This window comes from Dromiciops gliroides, chromosome 1, assembly GCF_019393635.1.
Source record: "Dromiciops gliroides isolate mDroGli1 chromosome 1, mDroGli1.pri, whole genome shotgun sequence".
Taxonomy (NCBI): Eukaryota; Metazoa; Chordata; class Mammalia; order Microbiotheria; family Microbiotheriidae; genus Dromiciops; species Dromiciops gliroides.
In genome coordinates, this window is record NC_057861.1 from 639,245,716 (window position 1) to 639,266,187 (window position 20,472).

Genomic DNA, 20,472 nt, shown 5'->3' on the forward strand with positions numbered 1-20,472 from the left:
AATGCATGATTAAAAATCACATTTAAGATCTTTATTAATAGCTGCATTAAATGCTAGCTTGGGGTTTGGAGATGAGGAGCAGAGGAAAGTGATCTATATGAATTATTAAGAAGGCACAGATCAAAGAGCTGGGAGGGGACAGGCATAATCCTCCACTTACCCCCTCATTTATAAAGAAAACTGAAGTCTAGGTATGTAACATATATTTTCTCCATTTCCCACCCCCCTTTGCCAAAGGAAGAAATTGCATGTAAAATCAAATTTTAAGTCAAGTAAATAAAACATAGATGGTTGCCATTTTCTGCATGTCTGATTGCACATGGGAACTCTGCAATCCTGAAAGCCACTCCATTGGGCAACTGCAGCTCTGCCTACCTTGAGAAACTGAAATAGTTGGCAGTTGGATGTCAGTATTTCAGAAAACCAACTGGCAGGGTTTGTATGCGCTCTTGGCGATGCCTTTCTACATCTCCAGGGTTTATCTGGGCAAAAAAAAAGAAGTAATTTTTTTTTCTCTCAGAAGAAAAGGAGGGTTTTGAAGGAGGTTGAAAGAAGAAATATGTGCTTCTCAACCCTGTCTGCACTTTCCACTGCTTTCTGAAGTGATTCCTAATTCCCCACACCCAAGGGAAAAGTGGGAGTTCAGAAAACAAGGCTGAAAATAAATATTAGAGTTTAGCTACCCTCTGCTCCACCACCATGAAAATATTGCAAACCAATACAAATGTTAGCTCCATTACAAATATTTATAGCTGCCTTTCCCATCCTGCATTAAAGGCACTGTGGGATGAGCAGTCAGAGCAAAGCTGAAGGTTTAAACTAAGCAGTTCTCATCCAAGTCCGTGGGAGTCACACAGCAAGAATCCTGTAATATCTCAGAGGATTTATTCCTTTTAACTTCTTTTTATAAGAAGCCTTTGCTAAGAGATTTACAAGAAATGGAGATTATTTAGTGATAATGGATGAGAAATTCCACTTGAACTGGACAATGAAGCCACATTAACTGCCCCCTAAGAATTCCATATAAATAATGTTATTACTTTACGGTGAGGACCAAATGAATTTAATCATTAGCTACTAATCGTGAGGCTTCGCCAAACTTGCGTCCCCATGCTACTTTGTGAAGCTATTTTCTATTCAGTGTGACATTGTACCATGTGAACGATTAGGAGGTGAGAGAGCATGACTAATGAAAAAAAGCTAGCGGGGCGAGTCTTGGTTTGTGGGAAAACAGGGTTCCATCAATTGTTTCAGTAATGCCCTAGCACTGATCCCATTGAGTACTCCCAACATCTTTCACATCAGTAGGACTTTGGCCAGTGGACATGAATTGAGGCCTATTGCAAGACGCCATGGCCTGATTCTCTGAAACCATGGGCCAAGTACATGACTGAAGGCTTGAAACAGATGACTGCATTAGAGTGGTACAACACAAAGGACTATGTGGAGTCTAGGAAGGTCATTACAAACTGGAGGGATCAGAAAAATCTGAAATGGTGGATATGTAACAATTGGAATTGATGAAGGCAAGAAAAATGTCTTATTCAAACTTATTTTCCCTCCAGTACCTATGACAATGCTCTCAACATAGCTACACAGTGATACATTTGAATTAAATGTATTATAAAGAATTGTAGATGAGATAAAAGGAACAGAACTGCTATGAACTATAAAATTTTGTACTTGTTCCAGATACCATAAACCACAAGTGACATTAGTTGGGAGCAAGGGGGCAAATCAGAGGGACAAACTTGCCCCAGCCCCTTACCTAGTAGCATGCTGTGCTAAGTAATTCCTTTTTCCTCACTAAGCATTGCTATTTTTACTTGTGCTGGAGGACTTCAAGTACTGTCAGGACCCTCTAAATTTGAGGCCCCCTAAATTTGGCAACACTGGTCAGAACCCGACTACCCCCTCCTAATTATGGCCCTGCCTAGAATCTAGCCTGTAAAATTTCTTTTTTAAAAAATATATTCCCATAAAGTACTTCAAATCCCCCTCTCTCTTCCTTTCCCTCTTTTCTCCCCCTCTCCTCTCCCTCCTCTTTTTTGTCCTTCTCCCCACTTCTCTCCCCTTCTCACTCTCTGTCCTCTATTCCCTCTCCCCTTATCTTCCCCTTTCCCTTCTTTCTTCCTTCACCTCTCTCTCCCTTCCCATTCTGATTTGCCTCTTTCTCTCAAAAAATACAACATAGTGGGTAATTCTGGTTAATTGAGGTTTGAATTTTTGTGTTCCATGCATTTTCATTCTCAAAAATCTTATCTATAAAGTACTGAGTTGAAAAATAGTTTTCAGATCCTCAAATAGGAGGTTGTATTTGTATGGCAATCAAAAATGCAATCATTGAAATAATGAAAGATAGAGTGTGATGTAGTAGGAGATCAGCCTTGAAACTAGGAGGAACTGGGTTAAAGACCTGGCACACATTGGCTGTGTGACCTTGGGTAACTCCTGTAACTGCTTAGTGCTCTAGGAAACTCTCTAAGATGATCAATTTCAGAAAATGTATTAGAAGATAGTTTCCCCAATTGGGAGTTCTGAAGGTAAGACTCCTATCCACTTAGCATGAGCGGTGCCTTGAAGGACAGATCTGTGAGCATGTTGAAATTTGTATGTGTAAAGGAATGCAAATTCTGGCTGGCTGCAAGACTGCTGAGCTCAAGATGCTGCATATGGCACACGTGAGGGTGATGGAATTTCAGATAGTGGGAGAACTTCAAGAGAGGTGGTTGAGAAAGGCAAACATCAACTTTTAAATGGTTGACACAGGCAATGTTCCTGACTTCCAGTACTTGCAACTATAGACACTGCTGAAAACCACCCCTCAGACTGCTGAGATTTCTCTCTAGTTGAGCTAAGCTATTACCTTGCTCCAAGTGGAAAATCTTACTTGTTTTGGTATATTCTATTTTCTACCTTATTCTGTATAATTTACCCAATTTATCTTTATTAATTTCTTAGATTTTTTAAAAGGTTCATTAGCAGTTTGTAATAATTGCTTTCTAAGCAGTATTTTGTGGGAAGGAGCTAATGAGGGTAATAGTAAACTAAATATTGCCTACTTTTCGAGAGTAATCTAGGAAAATTTTTTCCCCCTAAGCCCCAAAATATCGTAGACTACTAACATTTGAGGTGTGGTAGATCAATATAATTTTAGCTCACAAGTTCTTTTGGAGATATGTGAACATATGGGCAGGTAGTTTTCTTCCTATTCTTTACAAAGGCAGAAATCAATCTTCCTTGCAGACACAGTGGGTCAGATACCAGATCAGGTATCTATGTATGTCACATGTAAGTTAGTTGCATGTAAACCCAAAATGCTTCAAGAAAAATGAAACCAAAAAGCCACAGTGTTTCTTTTGACTTTTTATTTTAAGTTACTGGTTTTGGCAGCTAGGTGGTACAGTACATAAATCACCAGCTCTGGATTCAGGAGGCTCTGAGTTCAAATCCCACCTCAAACACTTGAGACTTACTAGCTGTGTAACCCTGGGCAAGTCACTTGAGCCTCATTGCCCTGCAAAAACCAAACCAAACCAAAACAAAACAAAAATCAGTTACTAGTTACTCAGGCACATTGCAAATGACTGTTAAGGAAATAGCAGTGAGGAAGGCAGAAGCATGAAAGAGGGTTATTAGGTTTTGAAAGGACCAATATCCACGAGATAGTTTCAAAGGAAAAATGTATGCATTTTCCTATTTTCTTCAAGCTAGTGAGTGTGCAAAAAAAAACCCCCAAAACAAACAAAAGCCCCAACATTCCAGTAATTTCATTAGAAACAAAAAAGATGGAAAAAAGAAGGAAAATAAAACTTGCTTGACATTAGTATACTCTGTGTTCTAACTGAAGTCTTTAAGTCATTTCATAGTCATCCTCTCAATAGACCCCCATCCCAAACTAGATTCTTGAAAGCTCTTGCACAAAGTCTTCCTTGAACCATGGCTCCTTAAGAATCTCATCCTTCAGATTTTATGGAACACTTTATTTATAACCCTCCAATGTCCTTATATTGTATATCATTGATATCAGAATGTTACCTGCATGTTCTATCTGCCATTAGAATGTAAACTCCTTGGAGGAAAGCATTGTGTTTTTGCCCTTCTTTGTATTCCCAGTGCTTAGCTCAGTGTCTGACACTTAGTATGTGCTTAGCAAATGCTTACTGCTGTTGTTGATGATCTGTATGTAGTGATTGCCTCATGGACTAAATGGAACAAGTCTGATAATCTCTTTTCCCCATGAAAGCTCTTCAGATATTTGCAAACAACAATCATAGTCATACCATTACCACCACCACCATCAGCCCCACACCCTCTCCCCATATAAAACAAACTTTTTCCATTTGACCAGTTCTGCTTTTTAAGGAGTTCTTTTCTTCAGTGAATTGTGGTACCTTCATTTTTTTTTTAAACCATTAGGCTAATTCTTATTTTTAAGTTGATATTTCCTTTAGTATTTTTTGTGCCTCTTTTATCAAGCTGTTAATTCTCTTTTCATAAATTTCTTGTATCACTCATTTCTTTTCCCAATTTTTCCTTTACTACTTTCTTTAACTCTTCTAGGAATTTTTGTTGGGTTTGGGTCCAATTAGTATTTTTCTTTGAGGCTTTTTCTCTAGCTATTGTCACACTGTTGTCTTCTTCTGAATTTATGTGTTGGTCTTCCTTGCCACCACAGTAGCTTTTTACAGTCAAATTTTTTGTTTGTTCATTTTCCCAGACTATTTCCTTTTTCTGATAAAAACTTTAATAAAGGAATGTTTCTTTTCATGGTTACAAAATCTCCCAAAAGTAGTCTGCTCCATTTTTAACAACTTGAAATATAGAAAGTGATTTCTTTTTTTATTAACATTTTTTACTTAAAGTTTTGAGTTATAAATTCTATCCCTTTCTCTTTTTCTCCCTCCCCTTCACCTTCCCTGAGGCAGTAAACAATCAAATATAAGCTATACAAGTACAAATTTGTAAAACATTTCTATATTTGTCATTTTGTATAAGAAGACTTGAATAAAAAGAAAAAGAAAAAAAGAAAGTGAAAAACAGCATGCTTCAGTCTGTATTCAATTAACATCAGTTCTTTCTCTGAAGGCAGATAGTATGCTTCATATTTAGTCCTTTGAGATGGTTTTGGAACATTGGATTTCTCAGACTAGCTAAGGCATTCACAGTTTTTCATTGAACAGTATTGCTGTTATTGTATACAATACTCTTCTGGTTCTGTTCACTTCATTGTACATTAGTTCATATAAGTCTTTCCAGGTTTTTGTGAAATCGCCCTGCTTGTCATTTTTATAGCATAATAATATTCCATTACAATCATATCCCATAGCTTGTTTAGCCACTCCCCAATTGATGGGTATCCTTTTGATTTCCAATTCTTAGCCACCCAGCCTATTTCTTGACTTTGAACTTTGTTAGAGTTAGGCTCTTATTACCTTTGTGTGGGGAGGCACTGTCCCAATCTTGATGCTTTTGTCATATTGCTGATTTAAGAGATAGTTGTGGCAGTTTCTGAGTTTTTGTTGCTTTCTTTCAAGGTGGTATTATCCTGCTCTCCTGGTCTGCACTCTGCTTTTTACCCAGAAAGGGCCCTTGGTTCCCTGCTTTCATAGCTACTGCCTCTGCTCCTTTGTGCCCCTCTCCACCCTTTAACTGCTACCCAGAACTGTGTATAAGCAATAGAGTTGCTAATCAATGCCAGCTTTACCATTTGCCAGCAAAGGGTCCCCTGTAATCTCTTTCTAACCAATTCTCCTACCTCCTTTGTTGTCTCTGCTGGGAGTTCCCAAAGCTGCTGCCACTGCCACCTTATATGTGGGTTCTGGATAGGCCTCCACCTTGGGTGTCACAGACTTCTCCTACCAGCTTCTTACATTTTCTTAGGCCAGAAAGAATGTTTCGGCTCTGCCACTTTGAAATTTGATTTGAGGCATTAATTTTAAGTAGTTTGGAGAGGAATATTGGGAGACTATAGCTAACTGGCTGCCCCTAATCCACCATCTTGGCTCTACCTCTTGTCTAGTTGAAAATTAAAGAAGATGTGAAAAGCTGATGGTGAGAATGTAAAGGAAGGCATGGTTGTGAAATATTTGAGATATAGAATTTACCTTAGGGAAGCCACATGAACTTCTATGGGTCTCAATTTCCTCCTCTATAAAATAAGAGAAATTCCAGAGTAGGTGATTCCAAAGGTCACTTCCAGCTCTAAATACCATGATCATTCTCTCCTCATCTTTGCCTATGGGACTCTTTTTCTTCCTTGAAAGTTCAGCTCAGACGCTTGCCCTATTTTCCTCAGCTGAAAGTCCTAAGAAAGAACTTGGTCACTGGTTACACATCAGGGATACCTGAAAACTAGGCAACATAATTGCATAATTGCTAGAGGGTCTAGCAATTAGGCTGACCTAGAGATCAACCATGGTGCCTGGAAGCAAGTGGGGACCATTGGCAGAAATACAGATGTCAGCAATAGGAATATATTTGCGGGTAAAACTGAATCTTGTTTTGACAACATTGTGTGCGTGGCACTTATGGAAAGCTCAGCTATAAATGTCTAATAAGGGACTAGGTCTAGAGATTGGGAGAAAAACCTGACTGGGGATATGAGATTTGCAAGCTGTGAGAATTAATATGGTTGCCAAAAAGGAAGGAAGAAGATGAGTAGTGGCCAAGATACAATCTTGCAGAATGTGTTTTAGAAGAAAATGAAGCAGGAAGAAAACAATGGAGATGATAGTGAAGGATATAACAAAAAAACCCTGGTGATAGAAATGTCTTGGAAGAAGGCTCAAACTGACCCTGAGGAAGTCAAAGTTCCTAGTACTACTTAAAGGGCAGCTGACATTTTAACCCCAATCATCCTATGTCTCCTGATCCTGTCTGGGGAAAAGTAAAACAGACAAACAGATTACTCAATAAATGCCTGGGGAATGAGTATCATTAGAATCTAATAGTTAAAGGTCACGAACCACTTTGCAGTATGTAAAACACAAGATGATGTCTCAATCTCTTTCCAAGAGCCACTTTCCATTTAATTCTAATTTTCCACTTGATGAACTGCAGCCCCTCCCAAGTATCAACAAAGATTAGGAAGTATTTCTTTTCCATGCCAACATTGTGAAGAAGCTAACTGAAACAAACTTGGAATTGACCAAAAAAAAAAAAAGACTCCATAAACAATAACTGTTGAGTGGTAGTGGTTGCTTTTTCATGACTTGGCAAGTTGAGAAAGAAGAAGTAGGTTCAGTTGGAAAATATGGCTGAAGGAGCCCAGGAATCTCAGCCCCCTTTCTTGGAAATCCATTAATGGGCTTTTCTATAATGCACCCATTTGCTATCTTAGGACCAAAAAGTTCCCATAGGATGGGAGTCTTTTGAACTTGAGGAATCTGATCATTACCAAGTACAACTCTAGAAGACGGATGAGGAAAGCATGCTACCTCCTGATAGTGAAGTGATTATTTAAAGTGCAGAATGGGACATGTATTTCAGGACACAGCCAATGTGAGGATGGTTTTTTTTTTGTTTGGCTACATGTATCAGTTATGAGGGTTTACTTTTTCTTTTTTTCCATGGAGTGGGGAAAGGTTAGGAAGGAAAGAGGGTCTAGGAGTTAGATTGCCCAAAAGAAATAAGAGAGCCATTGAAGATTTTTTTAAATGCACAGAAGAGAACAGAAAAAAAGCCAAGAAGAAATAGACAAGTGGTACATGTTTGGAAAATTCATATTGAAAAATATATATTGGGGGACAGCTAGGTGGCGCAGTCGATAAAGCACTGGCCATGGATCAAATGGGGCAGCAAGGTGGTGCAGTGGGTAAAGCACTGGCCCGGGATTTAGGAGGACCTGAGTTCAAATACAGCCTCAGACACTTGACACTTACTAGCTCTGTGTGACCCTGGGCAAGTCATTAACTCCCATTGCCTCTCAAAAAGATACATATCATCTTCTATAAGATGTTCCAAAAGTTTTAGTGCAGTGTTAAGCTTTAATAGGTTTTTTTTACATTTAAAGTTCTAATAGCTTAATAATGAGCTAAGACTTTTGTGATACCTGTACTTAAAAGGAAAAGCTATATGCCTCTTTTTATATTCTACTTTGCATGTGCTCTTTTTTCTAATAGGTATAGCTTTTCCTTTTAAGTACAGGTGCTAGAATTTTAAAAAAAATAGTCTCTGGCCGTAGACTTGCACCCTAGATTAGCTTTATGAAAACTAGCTGTGTCTATTTCTCATCCACAAAAGTTAGTAGGAAAAATGGGTCCATTTCAAGTGCTCCTGGAGAAATGGTTATTGTCAGTATTTACTATTTGTATACCTGGCATGGCTGATATTACCCATTGGCTAGTATCAGCCTGGAATTTCTATGTATATTTGTCTGTGTGCTTGTGTGTGCTGCTTTCTAAACTAAAACCCAGACAACTTGGAATTCTGTTGACAGGCTACCTGTAAACCTTCACCACTTCTCTCAAGTAGAAAAAGCAATAGGTCCAGTGATTTGAGTTGGGTTAGCATGTGTAGTAGAGAGAAAGCTGGGTCAAGAAGAACTGAGTTTAAGTTCTGCCTCTGAGGTATGGCTGTGTAAACCAAAGGCACTTAAATTCTCAATGGAAATTCAGAAAGAGAAAGCATGACCAGCTAGAAAAGAACTGAAGGAGCTATCTTCTATTACCTGCTAAGTGAAAACTGGTCTTTAGTTCCATTGGATGAGGGAGTTTCATTACTTGGAGTTCAGAGCACCTGTAAAATCATAGGTCAGGTAAAAGATTGTTGGAAATCTGAAGATTTTACTGAACTGGCCAGTGAATAAGTATTTTATTAAGCTGCTATTGTTTGTCCTTCATTCCTGAAGAGGACCAGTAACATTGTGAGGGTGATGTCTTGACTTGTGTGTGAATTGAATATAAGTGAACCAGAGATGTGTGAAGTCATCAGCCTCATTCTTTCCTCCAGAATCATTGAAGTCCAGTGGGCAGGACAAAAATCAATATGGCTGGTGATGGCTAGGGATGAAGTAGAAGTTATAAAAACTTATTAAAGAAAGATGGTGTGATAAATGCAGGAGATAAAAAGAAAGACAAAACACCATCCTGTGATCTCAAGGAGCTCAATCTAATAAGGGAGAGAGCATGAAGATAACTTTATAGAAACAAGACATGTAGATATGGATATGGAGATATATATATATATATATATAGACTGACATATAGATCTATTTATTGATGATAAATTGGAGGTAATAAAAAGAAGAAAGATACTAGCATTAAGGGGGAATGAGGAAAAGCTTTTCAAAGAAGGTGGGATTTTATCTGTTACTTGAAGGAAGCCAGGGAAGTCAGAAGGTAGAGATGAGAGAGAGAATTCCAGGCATGGGAAGAGCCAGTAAAAATGCCTTAGAGAACTACAAATTCGATGTGAGTCAGCAGTGTGATATAGCAGCCAAAAAATCTAATGCTTTTTAGGCTGCCTTAGGAGGAGCGTAGCTTGCAGGAATGAGGAAGTTGATATTCCTGTTGTACATGAACCTTTTTAAACTAGCATTTATTAAGTACCTACTATGTTCCATTCACAGTGCTAGGCACAACCATTATTATCTCATTTGATCCTCACAATAACTCTGGGAGGTAGTTGTATTTTACGGGTAAGAAAACTAAGGCAGGCAGAAGTTAACTGAATTGTCCAGGGACACGTATCTATCAGTTCAAATTTGAACCCAGGTCTTTCTGACTCCTAGACCCCTCACTCTATCCAATGTCCCAACAAGTAGTTTTCAGTGCTGGGTACCATGTCCTAGAAAGGACATTCAGAAGTTAGAGGGCATCTAGAGGAGGAAAATTAGCATGAAGGGTGTTGAGGAAATGTTGTATCATAAGTAAAGGAATTACAAATATTTAGCCTAGGGAAGAGCAGATATGATAGTTTTCTTTAAGAATTTAATAGCTGTAACATGGAAAAGGGATTAAGTATGTTTTGCTTAGTCCCAGAGGTCATAAATAGGCTTAAAAGGTCAAAGTCTAGAAGAGGAAAATTTTATGTTTCATAGAGCAAAAAATATTCTAATAGAACTTTCCAATAGTGGAATAGGATACCTTGAGATATAGTATATTCTCCCTCATTAATGGTCTCCCAGGAAAATTTGGATGAATATGAGCAAGAACTCTTGTCCTTTCTTGTTTTCCTATGATTTGGAATGGATGTCCCCTGATATGTCTTCCAGCTGAGATTCTTCAAGACTGAGGTTAAGAGAGAGAAGGTGTTTTGTTCAAGGTCACACAGTTAGTAAGTAGGACCTAGAGGAATTCTTTAAGAAATAAGAAAGAGGGGGCAGCTAGGTGGCACAGTGGATAAAGCACCAGCCCTGGATTCCAGAGGACCTGAGTTCAAATCCGACCTCTGACACTTGACACTTACTAGCTGTGTGACCCTGGGCAAGTCACTTAATCCTCATTGCCTCGCAACCCCCCTCCAAGTCCCCCCAAAACCAAAAACAACAGAAATAAGGAAATTACATCTCACTGAGATATGCTCTTTTGTCTTTACCTATTTACTGAAGCACCACAACTGGGAGAGAATATTCATTTCTCTTTCAAAATGCGTATGTTTTAGCAAAATACTGCTCACCCATCACACTCTTATTTCCAAGTGACATAATGTTCAGGTGAAGGATAAAGTTCAGTAAAGAATTTAACTTAGTTGACATGGGGTGGTGCCCGATCCTTAGCTTTGCCTTCTTTCTCCCCACCTCCCTTTGCCCATGTGTGGCCTTCCACCTAGATTGTGTCACAAGTGGCATGCTTGGAATTCCTGAGCAAAATCTTCATGATTAACTGTGGGGAGCCCTGTAACCTAGAGGGGAAAAAAAGGATCTGGCCTCAATGTCCCTCCCCCAAATACAATACAGGAAATGACAGCAAGGCTGGAAGCAGGACAACCTTCCAAGGTAGAAAAGAGGCCTGCCTTTATTTCTCCTGTTTTCCATTGAATCCTTCAGCTCAAAGGGAAAGAAATCTTTAAGATAAGAAATTTATACAGGGGATGCATGGAAGCCACTCTCTTTGGCTACTCTGCTTTCTCAGAGGCCTCTGGGTGAATTATTAACATTTCATCCTGTCAGGTGTTCTTTGTCCCTGGCCTTCTCTCTGTCTCGCCTTTCCCTCCTGATAATTAGTTTGCATTCAATAATGTTCCCTTTGTTAAATGCTTACTGAATGAGGTAAGGCTCTTAGACTGCAGCCAGGGCTCCTGTGGTTGGGTGTTTGCATGGACACACACACACACACACCCATGAATAGGCTGCCTTTTTAGACTTGGTTTATAACAACAACAGAAATAGCCATAGGAAGTTTGAATTCTCTTTGATTCCTGTGCCAAACACCTTTCTATATTGGTATCCAACATTTTGTCTGTCTATATCTATTTATCTATTTCTTTCTTTCTATTTATCTATCTGTCTGTGTGTCTGTTTCTATTTTGTATCTATTTACCTCACCCTTTCCTCTCCTCTCCTCATCTATCTACCTACCTACTTGTCTATCTATCAATCAACAGACTGATCTATTCATAGCCTTTATTAATGGCACTCTAAGGTAAATTGGCTGGAGCATGTGTTCTAACAATCTACCTCCACAGTGTGGCAGCAGAACATAATATAAAGAATCCTGGATTGGGGACCAGGAGATCTGGGTTCAAATTCTTCTTTCCACTCTTTATCACCTCTGTGATTTTCTGTGACTTTGGCCAAGTCACTTCACTATTAAATTTCCTTGTCTGTAAGATGAGAAGGTTGGAAAAAAATGATCTGCAGGGTCCCTTCCACCTCTAAATCCAATGATTCTATGAAGTATACAAACTCTCACAAACTATGTCATAAGACAGAAGCCCACAGCAGACTGATAAGAAAATACTGGTTGATCTCAAAGTCAGTTTTGGAACCAATTTCTCTTCACCTTTGGAACCAACTCATTTTTTGTCTTAATTGCCTATTCTCAATATTTGTATTGATGTACTAACTTGGTGTAAACACATGTCATAATCTAGACATAAGACATTTTTCACTCATCTAGATTTCCCTGTATAGAGAAATAGGTTGATTTTTCTTCTCTTTATTTGGGGGGGGAGTGGCAAGGGGAAGGAATTGTGGGTTTCATTGAAAATGATACTTAATAACTCACATAAAAGAAACAAGAAAATGCTTATGGAGTAGAGGGGAAGAGGGGGAAGGAGTAGGGGAGTGAATGAACCTTACTATCATCAATATTGGCTCAAAGAGGAAATAACATGCATACTCAAGTGGGTATAGTATTATATTTTGCCCTGAGGGAAAGTGGGAGGGGAAGGAGATAAGGGGTTGGGAGAAGAGGGGAAGGAAGGGCAGATTGGGGGAGGGAGAAGTAAAAAGCAAAATACTTTCCAGGAAGGCGAAGATGTTCTGCATAACTGCACATGTATGGCTTATGCTGAATTGCTTGATTTCATAGGGAGAGTTAAGGAGGGAGGGAGGAAGAAAATTTAGAGCACAGAATTAGCTCAAAGACCATAATCTCATCAGAGTTGCCCCAAGGAGGGAATAACATTCACACCCATTTGAGAGGAGTAATCTATCTAACCCTACAGGAAAGTAGTGAGGGAAAGGTGAAAGAAGGGAGGGCAGAGCAGGAGGGGGCAGTCAGAAGCAAAACACTTTTGAGGAGGAATAGGGTAAAAGAACATAGAAAATAGAGTAAACATCAGAGGAAGAGAATAGGATGGAGGGAAACAGTTATGATGATTAATTAGAATGGCAAAACATATGGTACCTACTTTGCTGGGCTATAGTGAAGAAAATTCCTTGTCAAGTTTAAGGTACTATATAAAAGTTATGATGAACAGGATGCTATCAGAAAAACCTGGAAAGACTTACATGAACTGAAGCAGAGTGAAATGTACTGTATACAAAATAACAGCAATAGTGTAAGATGATCTGCTGGGAAGCATGCGGTTATTTTCAGCAATTCAATGATCCAATATAACTCTGAAGGATTTATGAAAATTGCAATCTATCTACAGAGAAAGAACAGATGGTATCTGAAAACAGATTGAAGCATAATTTTTTTTGACAGTTCCTTAATCTGCAGTTTTATTTTTATCTGTTTTCTCTCAAAACCTAGCTAATGTGGGGATGTTTTCCATGACTATTCATCTATAACTTATATTGAATTGCTTGAGTTCTTAGGGGTGGGGGGTGGGAAGGGAGGGAAGAAGAGAAGTTGGAACAAAAAGTTTTTAAAAAATGATGTCAAAATTTGTTTTTACATGTAATTTGGAAAATAAAATTCTAAATATAAAAAAGAAAATGGTACTTAATGTTGTAGGAATTGCTAAAATCACCACATTGTCATCTCCATAATATCTGCCAAATCTCACCATTTGTAGGCATTCTCTCTTTCTAATGGACCTGGTATGTCACACTGTCCATGACAATTCCGAACACTTTTGGTGAACTATAACTATAATGTCTTTGTTTAATACTTCATTTAACACCAATAATCAGAGGTTCATTGAAAAAAAATCCTCCATGGCTATGTCTTTCAAGTATTCTGGTCACTATTTAGTCAGTTGTATGACTATAAAATATTTGCTGGAGAAGACTATTGGTAAGAACTTACCAGCCATCTTCTCATATCTTTATCATGAATACCTTTGATAAATGTGTAGGTCATTTTCATAAAGATTTTAGAAAGAATGAGAAGGTAGACATATTCTCTCTTAATAATATCACATATTTCTCCACATTCCTTTAGAATCTCTCTCTCAGATATCCAATAAATTGATTCAATGTTTTCATGATTGAGTTGCCAGAAGCACATTTTTTTCTTTGTGTTCACTTGGTCTGGTCCAGGCACTTTTTACAAATTTGCCTTAAAAATCTTTACAAGTTAATTAATTGGCACTGAGGGAACTGAGGTGCTAGAGTGTAAATGTGGAGGTTTCTCTGTTACTGAGGATGAAAGGAGATCATTATAGAAACATTGATGTTTGTTCCATTTTTTAAAACAGTTTCTCCTATGAGTACTCTTGGGATTCTGTGATTCATGCCTAGCTTTCTGTAGAGTTTTTCCACTTTTGTTGTTCTCGTCTGTTATATGAAAACCTCCACCAAAGTCCTGCTCTGATAATTTATCCTGACATAGAAGTGATACCAAAGTCTCAAAGTCTATACCATCAGAGAAAGCTTGACTGGACTTGAGTACAGGCCTAGTGATGACCTGGATCTCTGTCATATAAAGAGCTGCCTCCCTATGGTTTGAGATTACCATGGAGATAGATAGGAATAGTGGTTGAGACTGGATGTGTGATTTCACTGATATCTAGAACTTCATGAAACTCTCTGTACCAGTTCAGGTTGGCACCTTCTTTGACTCAGAAAGCCACATATTAATACTATCTATATTCTATTATAGTTTTATTTATTTTGTTGAATATTTCCCAATTCTATTTTAATCTGGTTCTGGTAACACCATGGACCTTTTGTTAGATGTCTGCAGTATGAAAGGTTAAGTGTCTTGTGCAAGGTCCAATATTTAGTATGTGTCAGAGATAGGAACATGAAGGCAAACTCTGTATTTGACTTTTTCCATTCCATTTCTGATTTTTCTCCAATGACAGCTCATTTGAACAGGTCAGGTTGAAGCTATTGCAATCATTTATACTATATTCTCATATTTACCCTTTCTTATAATTTAATGATGATTTTTACCTTTGCTCTACTGAGTCAATAGTCCAACTGTACATAGTGTATTTTGATGTGATATATCAGGAACCAGTTATTTCTTGTCTGTTAAAAGAAAAGCAATTTCATTTTTGTGAGTGTGATGTTGTTCAGGGATCATGGTGCCTGACACCTTTTGCTACTCTTCTGGAAGAGAGTATTCATGATATAAAGGTGTTAGATTTCTAAATAGTCTACCAGCCTTTGGTGCCTTTTAGTTCTCAAAACTGAGCTCTGTTTTCCAACATGCTTTTCACTGTCCTCCCCTGTGCCCACCTTCACTTCAAAACCACCAAATATTAAACTCTATATTAACTCAATTTGGAGTATGTTGCTGAGTTCTTTGTAGAACTTTTTGCTCTCTTTATCCTCTGCAACTGATATTGATGATAAGCTGCAGTTATCTTCATGGTTTTCTTTTTGCTTATGCTTATCATAAACCCTGCAAGATGAGATAAAGAAAGGGTCTTTTGAAATTATTTTACTAGTTTGGACACATAGTGAACATTTCTTTTGCTTCTCTAAGGAGGCCTGGGGCACCATTCTTCCATTTGTCTTTTTGTTTTCTTTGTATGTTTAAGTTGTATGGAGCAAACTGCCTCAGTTTACCCAAATAACTCGAGGAGACCACCAAGTCAAGCAGAGACAGATTTATTACATCCTCATGAGGACGGGCAAAACCCAATTACACATTGAAGTCTTGCAAAGATATGCCCAATCCTCTAGGTTTTTATAGTAATCTTGAAAAGGACTGTCCCCACGTACACCTAGGGTGGATGAGCTCACAATCTAACATCCAATCCTGTCTCACCCAGGGTGCGTGTTCAGCTCGTGATCAATGTATGGAGACATGCATACGTGTTCCAGGAACAAGGGGGAAAAGGGGAGGGGGAACAAGGTCAAACCAAAGGAAGAGGAAACAGGGGAGTGACAGTCAGATGTTTCAGATCTCACAGTTCCCACTGACTCCCCTCTCCAGGCCCCTGTCTCTAAAGATATTCAACCTGAATAACAGGAAGAGTCACTTAGGTGCTTCAGCATTGTTAAGGATGACAGGGTTAAAATTTATCTTTGGTTATGTTGGGAAGAAAAGAATAATCCATTGTTGGGACCCCAGGGCCAAGGGGATTCTGCTCTGAGAAAAAGAGACAATGTCACTTAACATCTGGTCTCAACTCAATTGCTGCATCCTGTGCCAAGCCCCATCCTTTCTTCTTGAGTCCCGAGTATTGAATTGGTGGACAAACTCCCTGATCCACTGACTGGGCTTCTGACACATGATGGATTGCAGACAAAATTAATATGTAGCTGACAAGTGGGGAGACTGAGCAGAAGTAAAAATACTGTTAATTGGCAATAAAACTTAAAGGAGACAGTGAGAATTTGACAAGCAATAAACTTCTAAACAAACTATACTGGGGCAGGGCTGGGTACCTTCCAAACCCCATCCTCAGAGTTTAATCTGACTCAAATTCATAATCATATCATACAAAGTCAAAGGTAAATTTGTGTTTGCTGTGTCCAGTTTGGCTTTGCCTTGGCATTTTCCTCTCCCTCTTCCTCTTCCTCCTCCTCCTCCCTACCTCCTCCTTTTTCTTCCTCCCCTTCTCCTCTTCCTTCTCTTTTTCTTCCTCCTGCTCCTGCTCCTCCTCTCCTCTCTTTCCCCTCTCTCCCTCTCCCCTTATCTCTATATGTGGTATCTATCTATATGTGGTAGTCTTGCTTGTAAGTGTATCTGTGTGTGTATACACACATATTTGTATACATATATAGTAATCTTCATGTAAATCATTTTATAATACTTTCTCATACACAGAAGCCTCTCATTTGAAATGAAATTGCATGGGAAAAATGGAAGATATGATCATAGGATTTAGTCCTAAAAGGGGCCTTTAGAGATCATCTTGGCCAATGTCTGTATCATTCAATCAGTGAATAAGCACATAGTATGTGCTAGTCAGTAGGGCTATAAAGACACACAAGGAAAGTCATTGTTCCTTCCTTCAAGAAGCCTACACTTACTTTACTGATGAGGGAGCTGTGATCCAGAAAAGTATCCTTTCCTAAAATCATGCAGGTGGTAAATAGCAGGAACATATTCAACAATAAGTCCTCTGACTATAAATCTAGGCTTTCCCCCCATGATATCACATTACTGTTATGGGTAAAGAGGATAACTCATTTTGCTTAGAAGAAATGTTCTGATTTGGAACTGATAAGGAGTTGGAAAAACAGCCTCAACTTGTCTGGAAAATGATCTCTAGGGTCCTGTCCAAATTTAGATCAATAATGCTAAGTGGATTATGATTCTAGAAACAGTGATTTCAGTTCCCAACTCTGACATGTACTGGTTGTATGACCTTGGGCAAGTCACTAAACTCCTCAAATCCTCCAGGCAAGTTTCAAAGAATATAGATTACAGAGCAGTTGCCCATCTGTATCAGTAGAGGGAAGTTCCTCATATGAGGAGTTCCTCATATGATTGAAATCAGAGGATCAGACGTTAAAACCCCAAACTGGTGATAGGTAAGGAGACGAGATTGGTAAATGCCTTGTATGTACCAAATTGTCAGTTATGATACTTTTTGTTGCTTCTTTTTCAAGACACCTGCCAAGTTCCCTTAGTGTAGCATGAGAATTGGGAAAAACTAAAGACTACTTTTAGTGCCCTTTTCAGTGCATTTTATTTGAGACCTGACAGGCATTCCTGAAGAAAAATGATTGGACTAGAATGGAGCAGGAGGGAAAAGACCACAGATGAATGAATTCTGTATTTAGTGCCAGTCCTACATATCTCAAACTCAGTTTCCTGTATCAGGTTGAGAAATGAACCCTCTCCTCCCTTTTTTTGCTGAGTCAGAATCCAAAATAAATGCAGGTTTTCTTCCAAAAGCTTTTGATTTTTGAGTGGGATGTATTTTCAGGCAGAGAAGTAGAATGCTGAGTGCTGTTGTCATGTTTGGTTTTTTGGTCCCCCCCACCAAAGTTCATCATGGGACTTTTTGAATCTATGCAAGAGACTCCTAGAAGTGTCTTGGATTTCAGCCTCTAGATTTGTGATTCTAATATTTCTCCTTATTCCAAAATGCTAATACACCAAAATTCTTATCTTCCTATGAAGACATAGATTGAGGAATTTGGAGTGTGTTTAGGGGTAAGTAAGAGCCCCATTTTTTGAGTAGGAGTCAGTATATTTAACCATGATATACCCAACAAGATTACTACCTATAAATATAATTGAGGTTTCTAAAACCTGGACATTTTATGATTTGTCACTCCCCTTTCAAATTTATCAGAGGACACATTTGTCATGTACACTACACTTTCTAAATCCCTGATACACAAAGTATTTTGCTTGTTGATGGATTTAGTGACACACACCCATATAGAGGAAGTTACCTGACAAGCATTATGTTCCCTATTTTATAGATGAGGAAACTAATGTCAGAGTTGTCAACAGGGTGGGGTGATCAGAGTTACAGGATATAGATATTTGGAGGGAGTACTGACACAATATTTGATCCTTAAAAGCACAGAAATGACTAATTCTAGGGCTAAGTAAAAGAACAATTAATCAGAGTAAGAAACTACCTTGCAAAGGTGGGAAGAAGTGAGGACTGGGACAAATATGTAGAAATCATGGTTCAGGAACAAAGAATGAAGAAGAATAGAAAATTGTAGACTACAGAGATGCATCATGAAACTGATGATCATTTTCTTCCAAGAAAAAAAGAAATAGTTGGTGCTGGAAATGGTGAATGCCAAATGACACCATAAGGAACGAAACAGATTCTAATTTTAATTGTCAGGGGAAAAAAAACCCAACTTGTTATTGATATGGGAACTATGAGTCAACTGCCTGTATCAACTCAAGTCAAGGCTATCAACTCATCAGAGCTAGGTTAAGAATTATTTTAAAAGAATAAAGAAAAATGATAAAAAGATGTGATGTACAGTTAAAATAGCTTAATCTTCAATTATTTATACACATAATTGAAAAATCAAAATGAGAAATGGGCTATAGTCACAGAGGATAATAATTTCATCCCACAATTTGACCAATATAAATAGATGCCCACATTACAGAGCCCCAAAGAGCCCCTTAAGTACCTTAGCAAACATCTGCTTTACTTGCCAAATGGCTGGAGATGGCTGCCAAAGATAATACCATATTAGAACATAAATTCATTTGTAAAGTCTTATGAAGATGGCCAATGGATAATTATGAGCAAATCCATCTCAGAGAGGGGATAAAAGAGAAATAGTAGAGGGTAAAACCATTTTAAAGAAAGGTTGGCAAGACATACATCTAAGCAAAGTCATTCCAATGCCACTCAAGTATGACAGTAGGAGAACTAGAAAAAGAAGAGGCCATATCACAGCCTCACATGTACTCACAGAGGAAGTAGAAATAGCAAAAAGGAGAACAAAGACAGGGAAAGCAGCCTCATTGTACCAAGTTTACATACAGGTCATAGGTGTTGGATGTGACACAATTATGAGGGCATCAAAGGATCAAAATTTTAAGTATCTAAAGGAAGAGAAGATACCAAAGGCATAGGAAGAAACCTCAACATTATTAAAACCAAAATTAATTTTTAAAAGATTACTGTAGGGGCAGCTAGGTGGCGAAGTGGATAGAGCACCAGCCCTGGAGTCAGGAGTACCTGAGTTCAAATCCGACCTCAGACACTTAACACTTACTAGCTGTGTGACCCTGGGCAAGTCACTTAACCCCAATTGCCTCACTAAAAAAAAATAAAAAGAAATTAAAAAAAAAAGATTACTGTAATGGGTTTTCTAATACCACCACACCCTCATGTGTGTGTATGTGCATATGATTGTGCACGAACACACACACACACACACACACCAATACAAGGCTACATATGTCTATTCTCCTAGTTCTATAAAATCTTCATGAAAGTCAAATATGCATGAATCAAGATCATCCTTAATGAGGGCATAAACACAGAGTAAGTAGATTTTTCCAAGCAAGCATGTTTTGCTATATTGAATAATATGCCATATCCTTAGTATTACTATTTTAGAGGTGGCTACATGGCACCATGGATAGAACACTAAACCTAGAGTAAGGAAGAGCTGAGTTCATTCTGGCCTAAGATAGTAGCTCTGTGACTCTAGGAAGTAACAACTTATACTCTCTCTGCCTCAGTTTCCTCAATTGTAAAAGGAGGAAAATAATAACATCTATCTTCCAGGCTTATGAGATTCAAATGAGATAAGATAAAACAAATAGCACAATGCCTGTCATGTAGTAAGTACTTAATAAGTGCTTGTTTCCTTTCTTCTTTCTTCTTTCATAATTAACTGAATGACATAATTAATATTGTGTTTATTGGTCTCCATTGTACTTATTGTTGATTACAAAAAAGCACTTGAATCAATAGAATAAAATATCTTCTAGGCTCTTTTACAGCAATATACCTCCCATCCATATAGCAGAAATATTCAAGATTGATCAGAAGATATAACAAAAGAAATAAACGTGTGTGTGTGTGTGTGTGTGTGTGTGTGTGTGTGTGTGTGTGTGTATGTGTGTAGATTCTGGGGATCGAACCCGGGACCTCACACAAGCAAAGCTCAATGACCCTTTGACAGTAAACATCAGGTAGGCTATAAAACACAGCAAAATATGTGTACTGAATGTATTTGCCACCATGATGGATGAGATACAACATAGATTACAGGTCAAGGAAGGATTC